This window comes from Artemia sp. Qi Xiang Cuo, chromosome 11 (assembly GCF_049724085.1).
Source record: "Artemia sp. Qi Xiang Cuo chromosome 11, ASM4972408v1, whole genome shotgun sequence".
NCBI classification, from domain to species: Eukaryota; Metazoa; Arthropoda; class Branchiopoda; order Anostraca; family Artemiidae; genus Artemia; species Artemia sp. Qi Xiang Cuo.
In genome coordinates this window covers 62,559,671-62,577,545 of record NC_142804.1, presented here as the reverse complement: position 1 = coordinate 62,577,545, position 17,875 = coordinate 62,559,671, and the positions used below count along the sequence as shown (strand labels likewise).

Below are 17,875 nucleotides of genomic sequence, written 5' to 3'. Positions count from 1 at the left end.
GTTCGTGGTAAGGAACTGTAATTAAGGAGCGAACCGGCTCAATAGTAACCGAAACTCTGAAAACAAAATTTTGATACCAACATATACAACAAAGGAATTAAATTTTTATGCTGATTTCAAATATATAAGTTTCATCAAGTTTGATCTTACCCATCAAAAGTTACAAGCCTGAGAAAATTTGCCTTAATTTCGAAAAGGGGGAAATACCCCCTAAAAGTCATAGAATCTTAATGAAAATCACACCATCAGATTCAGCGTATCAGAAAACCCTACTGTAGAGGTTTCAAGCTCCTATCTGCAAAAATGTGGAATTTTTTATTTTTTGCCAGAAGAAAGAACACGGATGTGTGTGTTTATTTTTCCAGGGGTGATCGTATCGACACAGTGGTCCTAGAAAATCGCAAGAAGGCTCATTCGAACGGAAATTAAACGTTCTAGTGCCCTTTTTAAGTAACCAAAAAATTGGAGTGCAACTAGTCCCCTCCCACGCTCATTTTTCCCAAAATCATCCGATCAAAATTTTTAGATACCTATTTTGTTCAGCATAGTCGAAAAGTCTAATAACTATGTCTATGAGGATGACATAATCCCCTACAGTTCTCGGGGGAAGGGCTGCAAGTTATAAACTTTGCTCAAGGTTTACATATAGTATTTGTTATTGAGAAGTATACAGACGTTATCGGGGGGGGGGGATTTCCCCGGTGAGGGGGGAGAGGGGTCAGGGGAGGGGGTTAATTGGGATGATCTTTCCATGGAGGAATTTCTTATGGGGGAAGAGAATTTTTTCATGAAGGGGGCGCTGTATTTCCCACCATTATTTAAAGAAACGATCAAAAATTAAATAAAAACAACACATTTTTTAACTGACAGCAAGGGTAACATTAAAACTTAAAACGAACAGAAATTATGTATATGAAGGGGTTAACCCCCTCGTCAGTACCTCGCTCTTCACACCAAAGTTTTTTCAGAAGGAATTTAAGTAAACTAAAAGTACTTTTGCTTAATTTTTTGTTATTTGGGTTCCACGATGAAAGGGGTGCCTAATGACCGAGGGGTACTCTCAGAAACGACTGGGAAGGTATTTGATAATGGTAAGGAATACTCCAAAATTAAATCTGCTGATATCTGCTGAAACTTTAGGATTAATTTATAGAGTAAAAGTTTTAAATTACTTTTTTTTTAAGTTTAGGTGGTATATAAATATAGTTGATAGTTTTGGATTTTAATGACGTTGGTACCACTGAGCGGAGAGGAAGAGGGATTTATTTAAAATAAAATGGAAAAGTAAAAAATATACACTTTAAAGAATTTGCTTCTAAAAGCAGTTATAACATGGTATATATTTTAATTTAGGAAAATACATCTAACATTTTTTCTAATGTTTCAGTCGTTGGACTGTTTTGATGTCATTGATGTGTCACATAAGATGTTAACATAGTCGTGGTTCAATGGGAAGGGGGAAAGTGCTATTCCCTTTAGAAAATTCCGTCTCAACCTAAAAATCTTCAAAAGCAAGTTCCAAGCTTATTTTATGAAAGAAGGGGGAAATTTTGACCCTTCCCTTTATACCCAACTGGTTGTCTCCCCTCTCCACAAAATAATCCCATGGATATGTACATACACACTAGGCTATTAAAGCGATTTTAACCAGTTCCAGTCGTATGTGTTACTGATAAACAATGTTTTGCACCCTTTTGGATTTTTATTTTATCTTCTGCCTAATGCAAATGACAAAAATAGGAGAAAAAAAGAAGCAAGAAAATATAAATATAATTTTCAGTAAGGTTCTTATGATTAACTTTGTGATTTTGCAGGATAGTACTAAATAGGTTTTTTTTTTAATTTCAATCGGAGAAGAAGATTTGAGACCACCCTCTTCTAAAAAAAAAACCCATTATGGATGCACTTTTATCAGGAACTATTTTCCTTTTCAAATCACTGCTTAATGCAAAGGACCAGAATAGTAAAAAAACAGAGGCAAGAAAATATAAATATAATTTTCAGTAATGTTCTTATAATTAACTTTGTGATTTTGCTGGGTAGTACTAAATAGCGTTTTTTTTTCTAATTTCAATCGGAGAAGAAGATTTGAGACCACCCTCTTCTAAGAAAACCCATTATGGATGCACTTTTATCAGGAACTATTTTCCTTTTCAAATCACTGCCTAATGCAAAGGACCAGAAGAGGAAAAAAAACAGAGGCAAGAAAATATACATATAATTTTCAGTAATGTTTTTATAATTAACTTTGTTATTTTTCTGGGTAGTAATAAATAGCGTTTTTTTTTTCTAATTTCAATCGGAGAAGAGTATTTGAGATCACCGTCATCTAAGAAAAACCATTCTGGATGCACTTTTATCATGAACTATTTTCCTTTTCAAATCACTGCCTAATGCAAAGGACCAGAAGAGGAAAAAAACAGAGGCAAGAAAATATACATATAATTTTGAGTAAGGTTCTTATGATTAACTTTGTGATTTTGCTGGGTATTACTAAATAGCGTTTTTTTTTTTAATTTAAATCGGAGATGAAGAATTGAGACCACCCTCTTCTAAAAAAACACATTATGGATGCACTATTATCACGAACTATTGTCCTTTTAAAATCACTACATAATGCAAAGGACCAGAACAAGAAAAAAACAGAGGCAAGAAAATATCAATATAATTTTCAGTAATGTTCTTATAATTAATTTTGTGATTTTTCTGGGTAGAACTAAATAGCGTTTTTTTTTCTAATTTCAATCGGAGAAGAAGATTTGAGACCACCCTCTTCTAAGAAAACCCATTATGGATGCACTTTTATCAGGAACTATTTTCCTTTTCAAATCACTGCCTAATGCAAAGGACCAGAACAGGAAAAAACAGAGGCAAGAAAATATCAATATAATTTTCAGTAAGGTTCTTATAATTAACTTTGTGATTTTGTTGGATAGTAATAAATAGCGTTTTTTTTTTTAATTTCAATCGGAGAAGAGGATTTGAGACCACACTCTTCTAAGAAAACCCATTATGGATGCACTTTTATCAGGAACTATTTTCGTTTTCAAATCACTGCCTAATGCAAAGGACCAGAAGAGGAAAAAAACAGAGGCAAGAAAATATAAATATAATTTTCAGTAAAATTTTTATAATTAACTTTGTGATTTTGCAGAGTAGAACTAAATAGTTTTTTTTTCTAATTTCAATCAGAGATGAAGAGTTGAGACCACCCTCTTCTAAAAAAACCCATTATGGATGCACTTTTATCAGGAACTTTTTTCCTTTTCAAATCACTGCTTAATGCAAAGGACCAGAATAGGAAAAAAACAGAGGCAAGAAAATATAAATATAATTTTCAGTAATGTTCTTATAATTAACTTTGTGATTTTGCTGGGTAGTACTTAATAGTGTTTTTTTTTCTTATTTCAATCGGAGAAGAAGATTTGAGACCACCCTCTTCTAAGAAAATCCATTATGGATGCACTTTTATCAGGAACTATTTTCCTTTTCAAATCACTGCCTAATGCAAATGACCAGAACAGTAAAAAAACAGAGGCAAGAAAATATCAATATAATTTTCAGTAATGTTTTTATAATTAACTTTGTGATTTTTCTGGGTAGTACTAAATAGTGTTTTTTTTTCTAATTTCAATCGGAGAAGAAGATTTGAGACCACCCTCTTCTAAAAAAACCCATTATGGATGCACTTTTATCAGGAACTATTTTCCTTTTCAAATCGCTGCCTAATGCAAAGGACCAGAAGAGGAAAAAAAACAGCGGCAAGAAAATATAAATATAATTTTGAGTGAGGTTCTTATGATTAACTTTGTGATTTTGCTGGGTAGTACTAAATAGCGTTTTTTTTCTAATTTCAATCGGAGAAGAAGAGTTGAGACCACCCTCTTCTAAGAAAACCCATTATGGATGCACTTTTATCAGGAACTATTTTCCTTTTCAAATCACTGCCTAATGCAAAGGACCAGAAGAGTAAAAAAAAGAGGCAAGAAAATATAAATATAATTTTCAGTAATGTTCTTATAATTAACTTTGTGATTTTGTTGGGTAGTACTAAATAGCGTTTTTTTTTTCTAATTTCAATCGGAGAAGAATATTTGAGACCACCGTCTTCTAAAAAAAACCATTATGGATGCACCTTTATCAGGAACTATTTTCCTTTTCAAATCACTGCCTAATGCAAAGGACCAGAACAGGAAAAAAACAGAGGCAAGAAAATTTAAATATAATTATGAGTGAGGTTCTTATGATTAACTTTGTGATTTTGCTGGGTAGTACTAAATAGCGTTTTTTTTTTTAATTTCAATCGGAGAAGAAGATTTGAGACCACCCTCTTCTAAGAAAACCCATTATGGATGCACTTTTATCAGGAACTATTTTCCTTTTCAAATCACTGCCTAATGCAAAGGACCAGAAGAGGAAAAAAACAGAGGCAAGAAAATATAAATATAATTTTGAGTAAGGTTCTTATTATTAACTTTGTGATTTTGCTGGGTAGTACTAAATAGCGTTTTTTTTTTCTAATTTCAATCGGAGAAGAGGATTTGAGACCACCCTCTTCTAAAAAAACCCATTATGGATGCACCTTTATCAGGAACTATTTTTCCTTTTCAAAGCACTGCCTAATGCAAAGGACCAGAAGAGGAAAAAAACAGAGGCAAGAAAATATAAATATAATTTTGAGTAAGGTTTTTATAATTAACTTTGTGATTTTGCTGGGTAGTACTAAATAGCGTTTTTTTTTATAATTTCAATCGGAGAAGAAGATTTGATACCACCCTCTTCTAAAAAAACCCATTATGGATGCACCATTATCAGGAACTATTTTCCTTTTCAAAGCACTGCCTAATGCAAAGGACCAGAAGAGGAAAAAAACAGAGGCAAGAAAATATAAATATAATTTTGAGTTAAGTTCTTATGATTAACTTTGTGATTTTGCTGGGTAGTACTAAATAGTGTTTTTTTTTCTAATTTCAATCGGAGAAGAAGATTTGAGACCACCCTCTTCTAAGAAAACCCATTATGGATGCACCTTTATCAGGAACTATTTTCCTTTTCAAATAAATGCCTAATGCAAAGGACCAGAAGAGGAAAAAAAAAGAGGCAATAAAATATAAATATAATTTTCAGTAAGGTTCTTATAATTAACTTTGTTATTTTTATGGGTAGTAATAAATAGCGTTTTTTTTCTAATTTCAATTGGAGATGAGTAGTTGAGACCACCGTCATCTAAAAAAACCTATTATGGATGCACTTTTATCAGGAACTAATTTCCTTTTAAAATCACTACCTAATGCAAAGGACCAGAATAGGAAAAAAACAGAGGCAAGAAAATATAAATATAATTATGAGTGAGGTTCTTATGATTAACTTTGTGATTTTACAGAGTAGTACTAAATAGCGTTTTTTTCTAATTAGTTGAAAAAAACTTTTTCCACAAAATAAGTTTTTCAAAGAAAAGTAAATAACTTCATTAAACAAAAAATGAGCATAACTAAAATCAAATAATCTACCAAGCGTAAAACTGCCGCAAATCAGCATCGATAAATAAATGAAACCCAAAACGAACAGAAATTACAATAAATAACCGACTCAAACTCAAAACGAGCAGAAATTAACATAAGTTGGGCTCAAAACCGCTATGCCTTCGCAAGGCCAGAGCATAATTTGCACTTTACTGAAAAAATATAAATGTTTTTACTTTAATAACTTAAATAAATCATATAATATTAACATTTTTATTACTTAATATCAGCATATGTATATTAAACTGACAATGCACATTCATTTGAATTTTTTTCAGTTAAGTGCAAATTATGTTCTGGCCTTGGGAAGGCATAGGGGTTGTGAGCCCAACTTATGTTAATTTCTGCTCCTTTTGAGTTTGAGTCGGTTATTTATTGTAATTTATGTTCATTTTCGGTTTCATTTATTTATTGATGTTGATTTGCGGTAGTTTTACGCTCGGTAGATTATTTGATTTTATTTTTGCTCATTTTTTGTTTTATGGAGTTCTTTACTTTTCTTTTAAAAACTTATTTTGTGGAAAAAGTTGTTTTAATTAATTTCTGCTCGTTTTATCTTGACATAGTCTATTCAGGGAGAAAGAAAATAATACTTTAAATCTTTTCGTTTTTTAAGACTTTATAGTTTGGCCTGCTATTTTTATGCTGGGGAAAAATTTTCAGCAATTTTTAACAACATACACCCTTTTAAAAATCTGGACACAAATAGTAGTGTTTAATTTAGTTTCATACCTCCTCTAGTTGACCTGAAATGGAAAATGTGATACCTTTCGTAAAAAAATCTGCTTATTTTCTTTGAGAACTTGGATACATTTACAGTATTTTGATTTGGTTAAATTTTAAGAGCAGAAATAGCCCCGAAAGTTTGTATATAATACCCTCAGTCGTTCTTGGGATACTGCTGAGATGCCTTACTGGGAATTGGCATTAATACAGTACATTTTGATTTAATCTTAAGGTATTTAGTTTTTAAACATAAAGGCAAATGGAAGGGTGGGCCTGGGAGGGGGATTAGTCCAATCACTTTCGAATATTAAAAAGGGCATCAGCCCTTTCTATTTTCAATCGAATGATCCCTTTTCGAAGTTACTACGACAACTCCTTCGATACGAAGTGCCCTGGTCTAAACAACAACAACAACAAAAAATCATACATTATACCCACATCGATCTTTACTATACAAATTTCAAAACCTTTCAATCACTTTCGACTATTAAAAAGGGAACTAGGCTTTTCGATTTCCAATCGAATGAGCCATTTTTGAGTTTCTACGACAACGCGTTCTATAAACATCTTATAAGCCCCCAGAGCATAAATTACAACCCTTACCATAAGGGCTGTGAGAGTGGTTGTCATCCTCTAAGACATAATTTCCAAAACTTTCAACTACGTTAAACAAAATGGCTATCTCAAAATATTGACTCGATGTGTTTTGGAAAATGGTGGGCGTGAGAGGGGCTTTAGTCGCTCTCCCACCACTTTCAACTATTAAAAATGACACTAGCCCTTTCAATTTCCAATCAAATGAGCCCTTTTGAAGTTTCAACGACAACGCTGTCAATAAAACCTTATATGCCCCCAGGGCATGACTTATAACCCTTGCCCTGAGGGCTGGGGGAGGTTGTCATCCTCAAACACCGAATTTCCAGAACTTTCTAATATTTTGAACGAAATGGCTATCTGAAAATTTTGATTGTATGTGTTAGGGGGAATGGTGTGCGTGAGAGGGTGGTTAGTTACCCTCCAATCACTTTCGACTATTAAAAAGTGCACTAGCCCTCTTCATTTCCAATTGAATGAGCCACTTTTGAAGTTTTTACGACAACTCTATCTATAAAAACCTTATATGCCCCCAGGGCATAACTTACAGCCTTTGCCCTGTAGACTCGAGGGGTTTGTCATCCTTAAATACATAATTTCCAGAACTTTCAACTACGTTGAGCAAAATGGCTATCTCTAAACTTTGATTGAATGTGTTTGGGGATATGGTGGGCATGAGACGGGGGTCAATTCCTCTCCACTCACTTTTGACAATTAAAAAGGGCAATTTCAATTTCAACACAAATGAGCCCTTTTTAAAATTTCTACAACAATTTACTATATAAACCTTATACGCCCCCAGGGTATAACTTAAAACCCTTGCACTGAGGGCCAACCCTTGCAACGAGGGCTCTGAGGGGGTTATCATCCTAAAACACCTAATTTCCAGAACTTTCGACTACGTTGAACAAAATGGATAGGTCAAAATTTTGATTGTATGTGTTTGGGAAAATGGTGGGCGTAAGAGGAGGGTTAGTTGCCCTTCAATCACTTTCGACTATTAAAAAGGGCACCAGCCCTTTCAATTTCCAATTGAATGAGGCCTTTTTGAAGTTTCTACAACATCGCTTTCTATAAAAACCTTACATGCCCCTAGGGCATAACTTACAACCCTTGCCCTGAGGGTTGTGGGGGGCGGGGTTTTCATCCTTAAAGACCTAATTTCCAAGATTTTCAACTCCGTTGAACAAAATGGCTATCTAAAAAATTTTATTGGATGTCTTTGGGGAAAAGGTGGGCGTGAGAGGGGGGTTAGTTGCCCTCAAATCAATTTCGACTATTAAAAGGGGCACTAGCCCTTTGAATTTCCATTCGAATGAGCCATTTTGAAGTTTCTACGACAACGCCTTCTATAAAAATCTTATATGCCCCCATGGCATAACTTAAAAAACTTGCCCTGAGGGATGTGGGGGAGTGTCCTCCTCAAAACATAATTTTTATCTGGAAATCAACTACGCTGAACTAAATGGCTATTTGAAAATTTTGATTGGATGTGTTTCGGCCAAGGGCACAAGCCACTCCAATTTCCAGTTGAATGAGCCCTTTTCAAACTACGACAACTTCTTCGATACGAAGTGCCCTGCTCTAAAGGAAAAAATAATAAATAATACATTGTGCCAACATCGTTCTTATATGCCCCCAGGGCATAACTAAAAACCCTTGCCCTGAGGGTTGTGGGGGAGTGACTACATCAAAAACAAATTTTCAATCTGGAAATTAATTCCGTTGGACAGAATTGCTTTCGCAAAATTTTTATTGGATGTGTTTGAGGGAATGATGGGCGTGGGGGGAGCTAGTTGACCTACCATCCCTTCCAACTATTTAAAAGGGCACTAGCCGCTCCAATTTCCAATCGAATGAGCCCTTTTCGAAGTTTTTACGACAACTCCTTCGATACGAAGTGCCCTGGTATGGAAAAAAAAATACATTGTGCCAACAACGTTCATTACTTAGGCAGCGCGATTGCACTGCCTCTGATTTCCATCGGAGAAAAAGATTTGAGTCCACCCTCTTCTAAGAAAACCCGTTATGGATGCACCTTTATCAGGAACTATTTTTCTTTTCAAATCACTGCCTAATGCAAAGGACCAGAAGAAGAAAAAAAGAGGCAAGAAAATATAAATATAATTTTCAGTAAAGTTCTTATAATTAACTTTGTGATTTTGTTGGATAGTAATAAATAGCGTTTTTTTTTAATTTCAATCGGAGGAGAAGATTTAAGACCACTCTTCTAAGAAAACCCATTATGAATTATTTTACTTTTCAAATCACTGCCTAATGTGTGGTAAAGCTTTCTAATTTAGTTAATTATGAATTTAGTAAAAATATATTAAAACGCAAATACAAAGTTTAGAAAAAACACTTTTTATTAAGATACGGAATATATCTTACCAAGTTTCTGCTTAACGGGAAATTGATAAATCAACACTTCCCAGCTATTACGTGGGTTGGTTAAATAGAAAGGGGTGGTTGAAAAAAATGTATAAAAGATATATTTTATGGTAAGGGGCAGATTTAGACTGATACTAACTTTATGCCGGACTGACCTCTGGTCCGTTGTTTTTAGAAATACCTTGGAATCTCTTATCGCCCAATTTCCAATGATGGCCTTTACACATTTGGATCTTGGATAACCAATGAAAACTGGCTGGCCCTCAAAGGAAAAAATTACATTAATTTTAAAGTCTCCGAATTCCAAAATCTGATTAAAACAAAATACATAAATTCCTTCCCTGTGAAAAAAGTAAAAACATGTTCTAATGACAAACCATACATTACTAGCCAATTGAAAAAAACTAATTAGATTTAAATTGAATCTACTAAAGAGTGGTAAAACATCCGAAGCGAACTCACTGCGTAAACATATAAAAAAAAAAATACTTAAATCTGCTTCTTCATATTATAAATGCAAAGTCGACGATTTATTTTCTACAAAGCCAAAACGATGGTATAATAGAATGGAGAAAATTTGTGGGAAACACATAATGATGTGTTTTCTCTTTGTGTATCTCTTTGATTCACAGTTCCAAGAGATAACACCTAGTTAGCGAAGAGGATTATAAATTGAAATCTAGTTTCTTTGAACTTGACCCAGTTTTCATCAGCATTCATTCCGCTTACGTCTAAGTACACAGGCTGTGAAATAACTTGAAAAACCAGTTCCCATTGACAAGAATTGTCATGCTAAGTGGAAATCTTACTTTATAAGACTTGCTATGTTAAGCAGAAATTTTGTGTGAATAAGTACAGGCACTGGAATAGTCACTCGGATGCATTTGTGAGGCTCGGCCCTCCAAGAAAGATAAGTAATCTTTCTAATTATTATAACTATATTTCCGGATTAATTATGACTTCTGTTAATTTTTCTGAAACTCTACAAGAAATTAATCAAAAATTGAACGCAATAGAAATAGTTTCATCGCAGGTTCAAGAACTGAGAAACGACCTATCTGCTATTTCGTCGCGAATTGATTCGACAGTAGACAAGTTCTCGGAGGATACGTCACAATTGAAGAAAGATTACCTAAGTTTGCAAGCTGAATTGTCGGCTACTAACGTAAAATTGCAAAGACTAGAAAATGAGTCTAAAAAGTATAATTTGGTCCTGTATAATTTCGATCCTACAAACAAAGGTTCTTCGTTAAGAGAAGATGTAATGACAGCACTCAACTTACATGTGCCAAATTTAGGACTTAAAATGATGGACATTAGAGACATTTTTCGGCTAAACGCTAAACAAGGCACGCGACCGGTGTTGGTTCAGTTTACAAGCGGCTACATTCGTGATACTATATTGCGTTCAAGTGCGCACCTGAAAAGGGCGGGTCTTGGTGTTAGTCCCGATAATACAAAGCGTGAATTGTCTATTCGTCTAATCACCTAAAGCCTTTTCTTGAACGGGCTAGAGGAGAGAATAGAGAAGCAAGACTAAGAGGGACAAAGTTATATATTGGTCAACAGTGTTTTACGTATAGCTTTGATAAGCAGGCTGTAGTTGAGGTTACGAATTCCCCTAATATTGAGTCATAAGCGAGTACCATGACCCATTTTAAGGAAAATTTTGGGCAAAAGTTTCTCCGTGAACCTGGGTCTTTATCAGTGCCACAAAAAAGTTTAGTAAAGAGTTTTGTTTCTGAAAATAATCGGTTTAACCTGGAAGAACCTTGCAATTCAAGATCGCGTTCTGGATCTTCATCCTTAATTCAATCTTTCTTTAGTGTAGTGGAGGAGCTTAGTAGTGATAACGAAATAAATGGGGTGAACAGTGAAACTCCTGTTATTAAAAAAGGCTCCGCATCAACTTTTGACGGGCCTGTGGGGGCTCCCAAACGTAACAGCCAACAAATTATTAGCCCAGATGACCACCTAAGACTGAAGAGCAAGTCGGTTAGAGCTGATGACCCTAATAACATGGATCCTAGGCGGCTATTTTACCCGTCACAACCAAGTGGCTCAAATAGTGGATAGCATAAGCAGGGCCATGGCGCAATTTACGAGTGTCATTTACCGCATTGGAATGTTCAGGGCTTTTCGTATCTTAAATTAGAGTGTCTTCTTAAATGTTGTGATTTTTCAGTTGTATCATTAGTAGAAACGTGGCTGGAAAAAGAGGAGAGAATAGAAGGTTTTTCTTATTTTGGATCATAAAGAAAGCGATCGCAGAATGGTAGAACTTATGGAGGAGTGGCATTATTGATAACGAATAGATGGCGAAATTTATCTCGATTGAAAAGTGTTTCATGTAATCTAGTATGGGTGCGAGTACCTTTAGGTAGTAATTCGTTTATCTTTTGTTCAGTGTATTTACCGCCGGAAACTAGCACTTTTAGTGATGAGGATACCTGGGAGATATTAGAAAATGATATGGATCGTTTTTCAGAACAGTTTCCGTCCGATTATTTTGTTTTTCTAGGGGATTTTAACGGATATACAGGGGAGGATGAAGGAGCCCGTGAGGAGGAGGTGGGTCTCGAACTAGGAAAAACTAAGGGAGTTGATATGATTGAGGCGTCGGTTAGGAGGAGGACGAGTAAGGACGGTCATCGGAGAAAGAATAATTGGGGGAAAAAATTATTGGATTTTTGTGGTAAGCAGAATTTGGTTATTTTGAATGGGAGGACAGGGAAGGATAAAGGAGTGGGGGATTTTACATGTTTGTCGGGTAGATCTCCAAGTGTTATAGATTATGGGGTGGTTAGTCTGGGGCTTCTTTCTGGTGGTGTGGATTTTGAGGTGATGGCGCGTGCAGGGTCGGATCACGTGCCTATTAGGGTTGAATTAGGTGGGGGAGCAGGGGCTGAGAGCCGGAAAAAGAAGTTTGGGGCTAGGGGAAAGATGGGTAGTGAGCTTGATTGGAGGGGAGGTTTAAGGTTTGACAATGAGAGTGAGGAGAAGTTGAAAAAGGTACGAGTGGAGGAGAGAGGGCGGGAGTCATTTATTCAGAAGAGTGAGGATATGGCAAGGGAAGGGGAGATAGCAGGTTCTGTTGATTTTTTGTCGGGGGTTTTGTATAAGATTGGAACTAAGGTGGCATGCAGGAGAAAAAATGGTAGAAGTACTGGTTTGATGAGTTTTTTTGATAAGGATTGTGAGGAAAAGAAGAAGGATGTTTTAGTAGCTTTTAGATTGCTTAAGGCTAGTAGTACAGTTGATCTGGAAAATAATTTGCAGGTTTTTAGGGACAAGTGATGGGGATTTAAAAGGCTAATTAAGTTGAAGAAGAGACGTTTTGAAGAAGAAGAGAGCCAAAAATACGTGAGAAATTTAGCGTGAATGATTCAACGGAGTCCTGGAAGTTGATTAGGACATCAACAGAAAATAGAAGATATCCTGATTCAATTCCTCACGCCGATACCTGGCCAGAATACTTAGAAGAAAAATACAGAGAGATATACACCGAAGAGGACGAAGAGAGAGCAGATGAGGAGATGAATAGTTTAGAAGAAACAGCCGATTTTGAGTTGGATTCAGAGGACGCTAAACTACTGGAACCGGTTGGACAGGAGGAAATATGGCACGCCTTGAAAAGCATGAGAGGGACTTCCGCTCCGGGCATCGACGGAGTACAAACTAAGCTGCTGAAATGGTCAAGAGCGTGGATACTGCCAGTGCTTGCATTGATATTCTCGGCAATTCTAAGTACACCTCTATGGCCAAAAAATTGGCAGATATCGATTATGATCCCATTATTTAAGAAAGGAGAAAGAAACCTACACAAGAACTATAGGAGGATAAGTTTAGGAAGTTCTATCAGTAAGCTATTTTGTAGAGTCCTTTCTAGTAGGATGGATAAATGGTTGCATTATAAAAGGTATATTAATTGAATGTCAGGCAGGGTTTAGGGAAAATTATAGTACAATTGATCAAATATTTTGTTTACAGGCTTTAGCTAGTAAATATACGAGGCATAGGAAAAATAGGCTATATACGGCGTTTTTGGACATTAGGGGAGCATTTGACGAAGTTTCAAGGAGTTTGTTGAAAGTGGTGCTGGTGAAATTAGGATTGCCAATTAGGTTAGTAGAAGTTATAATGAAAATGTATGAGGTGATTAAAGTAGTAGTGAAGGTAGGTATTTCTTATTCTAGGCCAGTTTTAAGTAATGTAGGCCTCAAACAGGGATGCACTCTATCACCGCGTTTGTTTTCTCTTTTTATTAATGATATTGAGCAGTATTTTAGAAATAGAAATGTCCCTAATATGTTAAAATTAATGTCGCTGGAGCTGTTTTGTTTATTATTTGCAGATGACATAGTATTGCTTGCAAAATCGGCTCCGGATTTGCAAAAGATGTTAGATATTTTGGATAGTTGTCTGGAGAGTAAAAAATTAGTTGTAAATATTGAAAAATCAGTTATATTAGTTTTTGGAAATGATGAAAGGGAAAAGAATAAGTTTTATTTTAAAGTGAAAGAGAAGAAGGAAGTTAATGATTATATTTATTTGGGATGTAAGTTCACAAGTTCAGGGAAATGGAGTGATCAGGTGCAAATAGCGAGTTGGAAGGGTCAGAAGGCTTCATGGGCATTATTGAAGAGTCCCCTTACGCATCTAGGATCGGCAGATATTAAGCTACAGAAGAGAATTTTTGAGACGAAGGTAGGCCCATCATTGAGTTTCGGTGGGGAAGTTTGGGGTTTTGATAAAGGGGAAAAAATAGAGAGAATTTATTTAGGACATTGCAGGAGACTATTAGGGCTAAGCGGGAAATTTAATAATCTGGTGTTAAAGGGTGATCTAGGATTGTTTTCATTGAGAATAAAAAGATTGGTTAGAATGATAGGATACTGGGAAAAGGTGATTGGTTTACAGAATAATAGGTTAGTAAATGCAGCTTATCTGGAGGTGTTGCAGGATAGAAGGAAATGTTCATGGGCTTCCCAGGTGAAATCAATCTTAAATAGTTGTGGGTTATCAGGTGTTTGGAATGAAGGCAAGGGGATAGGGCTGGAAGTAGGAAATGCAGCAAAACTAGTAAAGGGAGTGCTTGAAGATCAGGAGATTCAGAAATGGCAGTGTGAAGTCGCAGCCTCGGTGTCCCTCGGCATTTACCGGCAATGGAAGGAGGTCTGGGGATATGATAATTATTTTAAAGCGGGTTTAAATAGTGAAGAAATTAAGTGGTATATATCAGGGATGGGTAATTTTCTAGCACTTGGAGAAAGGAGGAAATATTTAGGGAGGGTAAGGGTAAAGGAGGGTCCTTACTCATGCCCTATGTGCGGAGAAAATGGGGAGGATCTGCTTCACTTCATGGCCCTTTGTCCCGAATTACAGGATATAAGGAAAGATTTATTTTTTGTTAATGTGGGGACAAGTGAGTGGTTGGTTTCAGTAATGGGATCAAAAAATTATGGGACAGTAAGAATGATAGCAAAGTATATAAAATTGGGTATGTCGCATAGAGATAGATTTTTGTAAAAAGGGGTGGGGTGAGTGTGGAAAGTATTGTTGTATGTGTGTAAGTTGTTTTCTTGTTTGTTATTTTTGTAGTCATGGCCCTTGATAGATGTAACATATATCTATCTATTTATGTTAGTTTAATGGTATCGTGTGCTTTATTATGTTTTTGTAAGGTTTTTTAATTTTGCGTTGTTATTGTTATGTAGGCTACCATACTTTGCTATGAGTGTTATAATCATGTTATTATTTTGTGTGATTATAATCATGTTATTATTTTGTGTGATTTTCCTTTTTTGCCATGGCCCAAAGTGGCTTTTATTGCAATAAATATCTATCTATCTATCTATCTATCTATAGATTTTCATTTCCAAGAAGACCCTTCAGTTACAGCCAATGATCTGAACAGGTTTCTTTCTTCCATAGTTCAGAACCTCCCTCCCCTTTCTTTTGACACTCCGTATGATTTGTGCTCTCTCAATTTTCCCGTTATTTCGCCCTCGGATGTAGAGGCAAAAATTAAGAACATTAAAAAGTGTAGTACATGTCGTCCATTAGACATTCCGATTGTACTAATTAAAGCCTTTGCCGACAACCTCTCAGAACCTTTGTCCTTACTTTTTAATGAAATTACCTCTACTGGTAAATTTCCAAATTGTTGGAAATTAGGTTTTATTACTCCCGTAAAAAATAAAGTTAAAATTCAAGATTTGATGGTGCCCGTCCCATTACTCTTACTCCAGTTTTTTTCGAAGTTATATGAAAGCTTTTTAGCTGAGTGGTTGAAAGTAAAAATAATCCCAAATGCTGACCAAAGACAATTCGGAAACCTACGCTCTACTTTTACTACCCACTATCTTGTTCACCTTATGGACACAATATGCGAAACACTCGAAAACCCCAATACCTGGGTTGATGTAAATACTTTTAACTTGCACAATGACTTCTTGTTAAATCGCTATATTGCATTGTTAGAAAACCTATCTAATTGATTCGGGAATGAACCTTATTTGGCTGGAGAAATTATGTACTCTCACTTCGAGTGCATGCCGTGAAATACATGAATCTATTTTTTGATCTCCTTCCTATTTATAATGGTGTGCCTCAAGGGACCCTCTTAGGGCCAATTTTATTTCTTACAATGATAAATAACCTTGGTGTTTATTTCCCGGATAGATGGAAATTCGTTGATGATCTTACTGTCTTAGAGACATGTTCCCAAAATTCCAAAAGCAACCCAATGTACATCTTGGAATCGATATCAGCCGAAGCTCTTACTGATGATATGAAAGTTAACCCTTTAAAGTCAACTGTTCTTACTATTAATTTCCTTAAAACTCCTCCTGCTTTCTCCTGTCCAATCCCCCCTGAAATGTCCGTTACCACTATGAAATTACTGGGCGTTACCATCTCAAGCGACTTAAAATGGGATTGTCATATTAATGACATCTTAAAACGTGTAAATGCCGCATTTTCCCTCCTTAAACTCATTAAAAAATTTAAATGCCCTAAATCGCACTGTTTGAGGATTTTTTTTGTCATTTGTACGCCCAACCCTTGAGTACGCCTGTCCTGTTTGGCATCCTGGCATTTACATTGAATTGTCGGACAGAATAGAGGCAGTACAAAAAAGGTGCCTAAGAATTATCTTCAATGAGGGTAAAGTACCTTATATTTCCCTTCTTAGGAGAGCTAATCTCGTCACCCTTAAGGAAAGGAGAGCAAAAATTACATTGCGCTTTGCTTACAATGCCCTTCATAACCCCCGAACAACTACCTTTTTCCCCGGTCAATATTCACCCCTTCGACCCCGCCTCCCGCGTTCTGTGTCAACAAAAATCCCCCTTCTTGCCCCAATAAGAGTTTGCACGGAAAGATATAGAAGAACTTTTATCCCTTACATAGTTGACCTTTTCAACCACTGAATCTCCGCTGCCCCCCCCCCCTCACTCGCTCCTTACCTTTAGTTATTAATTTAATGCCCATTTTGCAAATTTGGGGGTTTATATTTTTGTTTGTTATTCACCATCTATCTTATGTTTTTTTTTGTTTGCTGACGTTTGACGTTTTTATATTTTTGCTGACGACATTGGCCTTCTAATTTTATGAGTTTACTTTGTACTTTGTTTTGTTTTTAACGTTTTAACGTATTTGACATTGACCCTTTTATAATTTGCTGTTGTTGTTTGATTGTTTGTTTTTGTTGTTCTTTTTTCGCTGTATTTGACGCTAAAGTGCGAATTCGGCCCTTTTGGGCTTGTGATAGCCATTTTTCAGCAATAAATCTTATCTTATCTTATCTTAAGTGTCTAAGTATCCTATTATATATTATTGTAGTTTTCCGAGACTTGTGGTCTACTTGGGACAGCCAGTCCCAGTAGAAAATATATATATTTGTTATTATTATATGTTAATTGAATAAAAGTATTGTATTGTAGACAAACTCTCTACAATCTACCTTTAGCCCCTCGAACATACCCAGCTGGTACGCCTCATTAGTTTGGTTATAGCCTAAGGCACGCTACCAAAGTTTAATTACCTTATGGCCACAGCTCCCCTATAAAGGGAGAATAAAGGCATCTACGACTATATCACCCAAATACCATAAAATACACTTTACAACAAATGCAAAGGACCAGAAGAGGAAAAAAGGAGGCAAGAAAATATAAATATAATTTTCAGTAATGTTATTATAATTAACTTTGTGATTTTTTTGGGTAGTACTAAATAGCGTTTTTTTTTCTAATTTCAATCGGAGAAGAAGATTTGAGACCACCCTCTTCTAAGAAAATCCATTATGAATGCACCTTTATCAGGAACTATTTTCCTTTTCAAATCACTGCCTAATTCAAATTACCAGAAGAGGAAAAAAAGAGGCAAGAAAATATAAATATAATTTTCAGTAAGGCTTTCATAATTACCTTTGTGATTTTGTTTGGTAGTACTAAATAGAGTTTCTTTTCTAATTTCAATCGGAGAAGAAGATTTGAGACCACCCTCTTCTAAAAAAATCCATTATGGATGCACTTTTATCAGGAACTATTTTCATTTTCAAATCACTGCCTAATGCAAAGGACCAGAAGAGGAAAAAAAACAGCGGCAAGAAAATATAAATATAATTTTCAGTAAGGTTC

The 17,875-nt window shown here is 35.6% G+C and overlaps 1 protein-coding gene across 1 annotated transcript in view; it reads right to left on the bottom strand.

Annotated features, from left to right (window-relative positions):
• Window positions 1–17,875, bottom strand: part of LOC148947222 (intraflagellar transport protein 172 homolog) — a 214,545-nt gene that overhangs the window by 117,854 nt on the left and 78,816 nt on the right. The gene's annotated exons all lie outside the window — the stretch shown is intronic.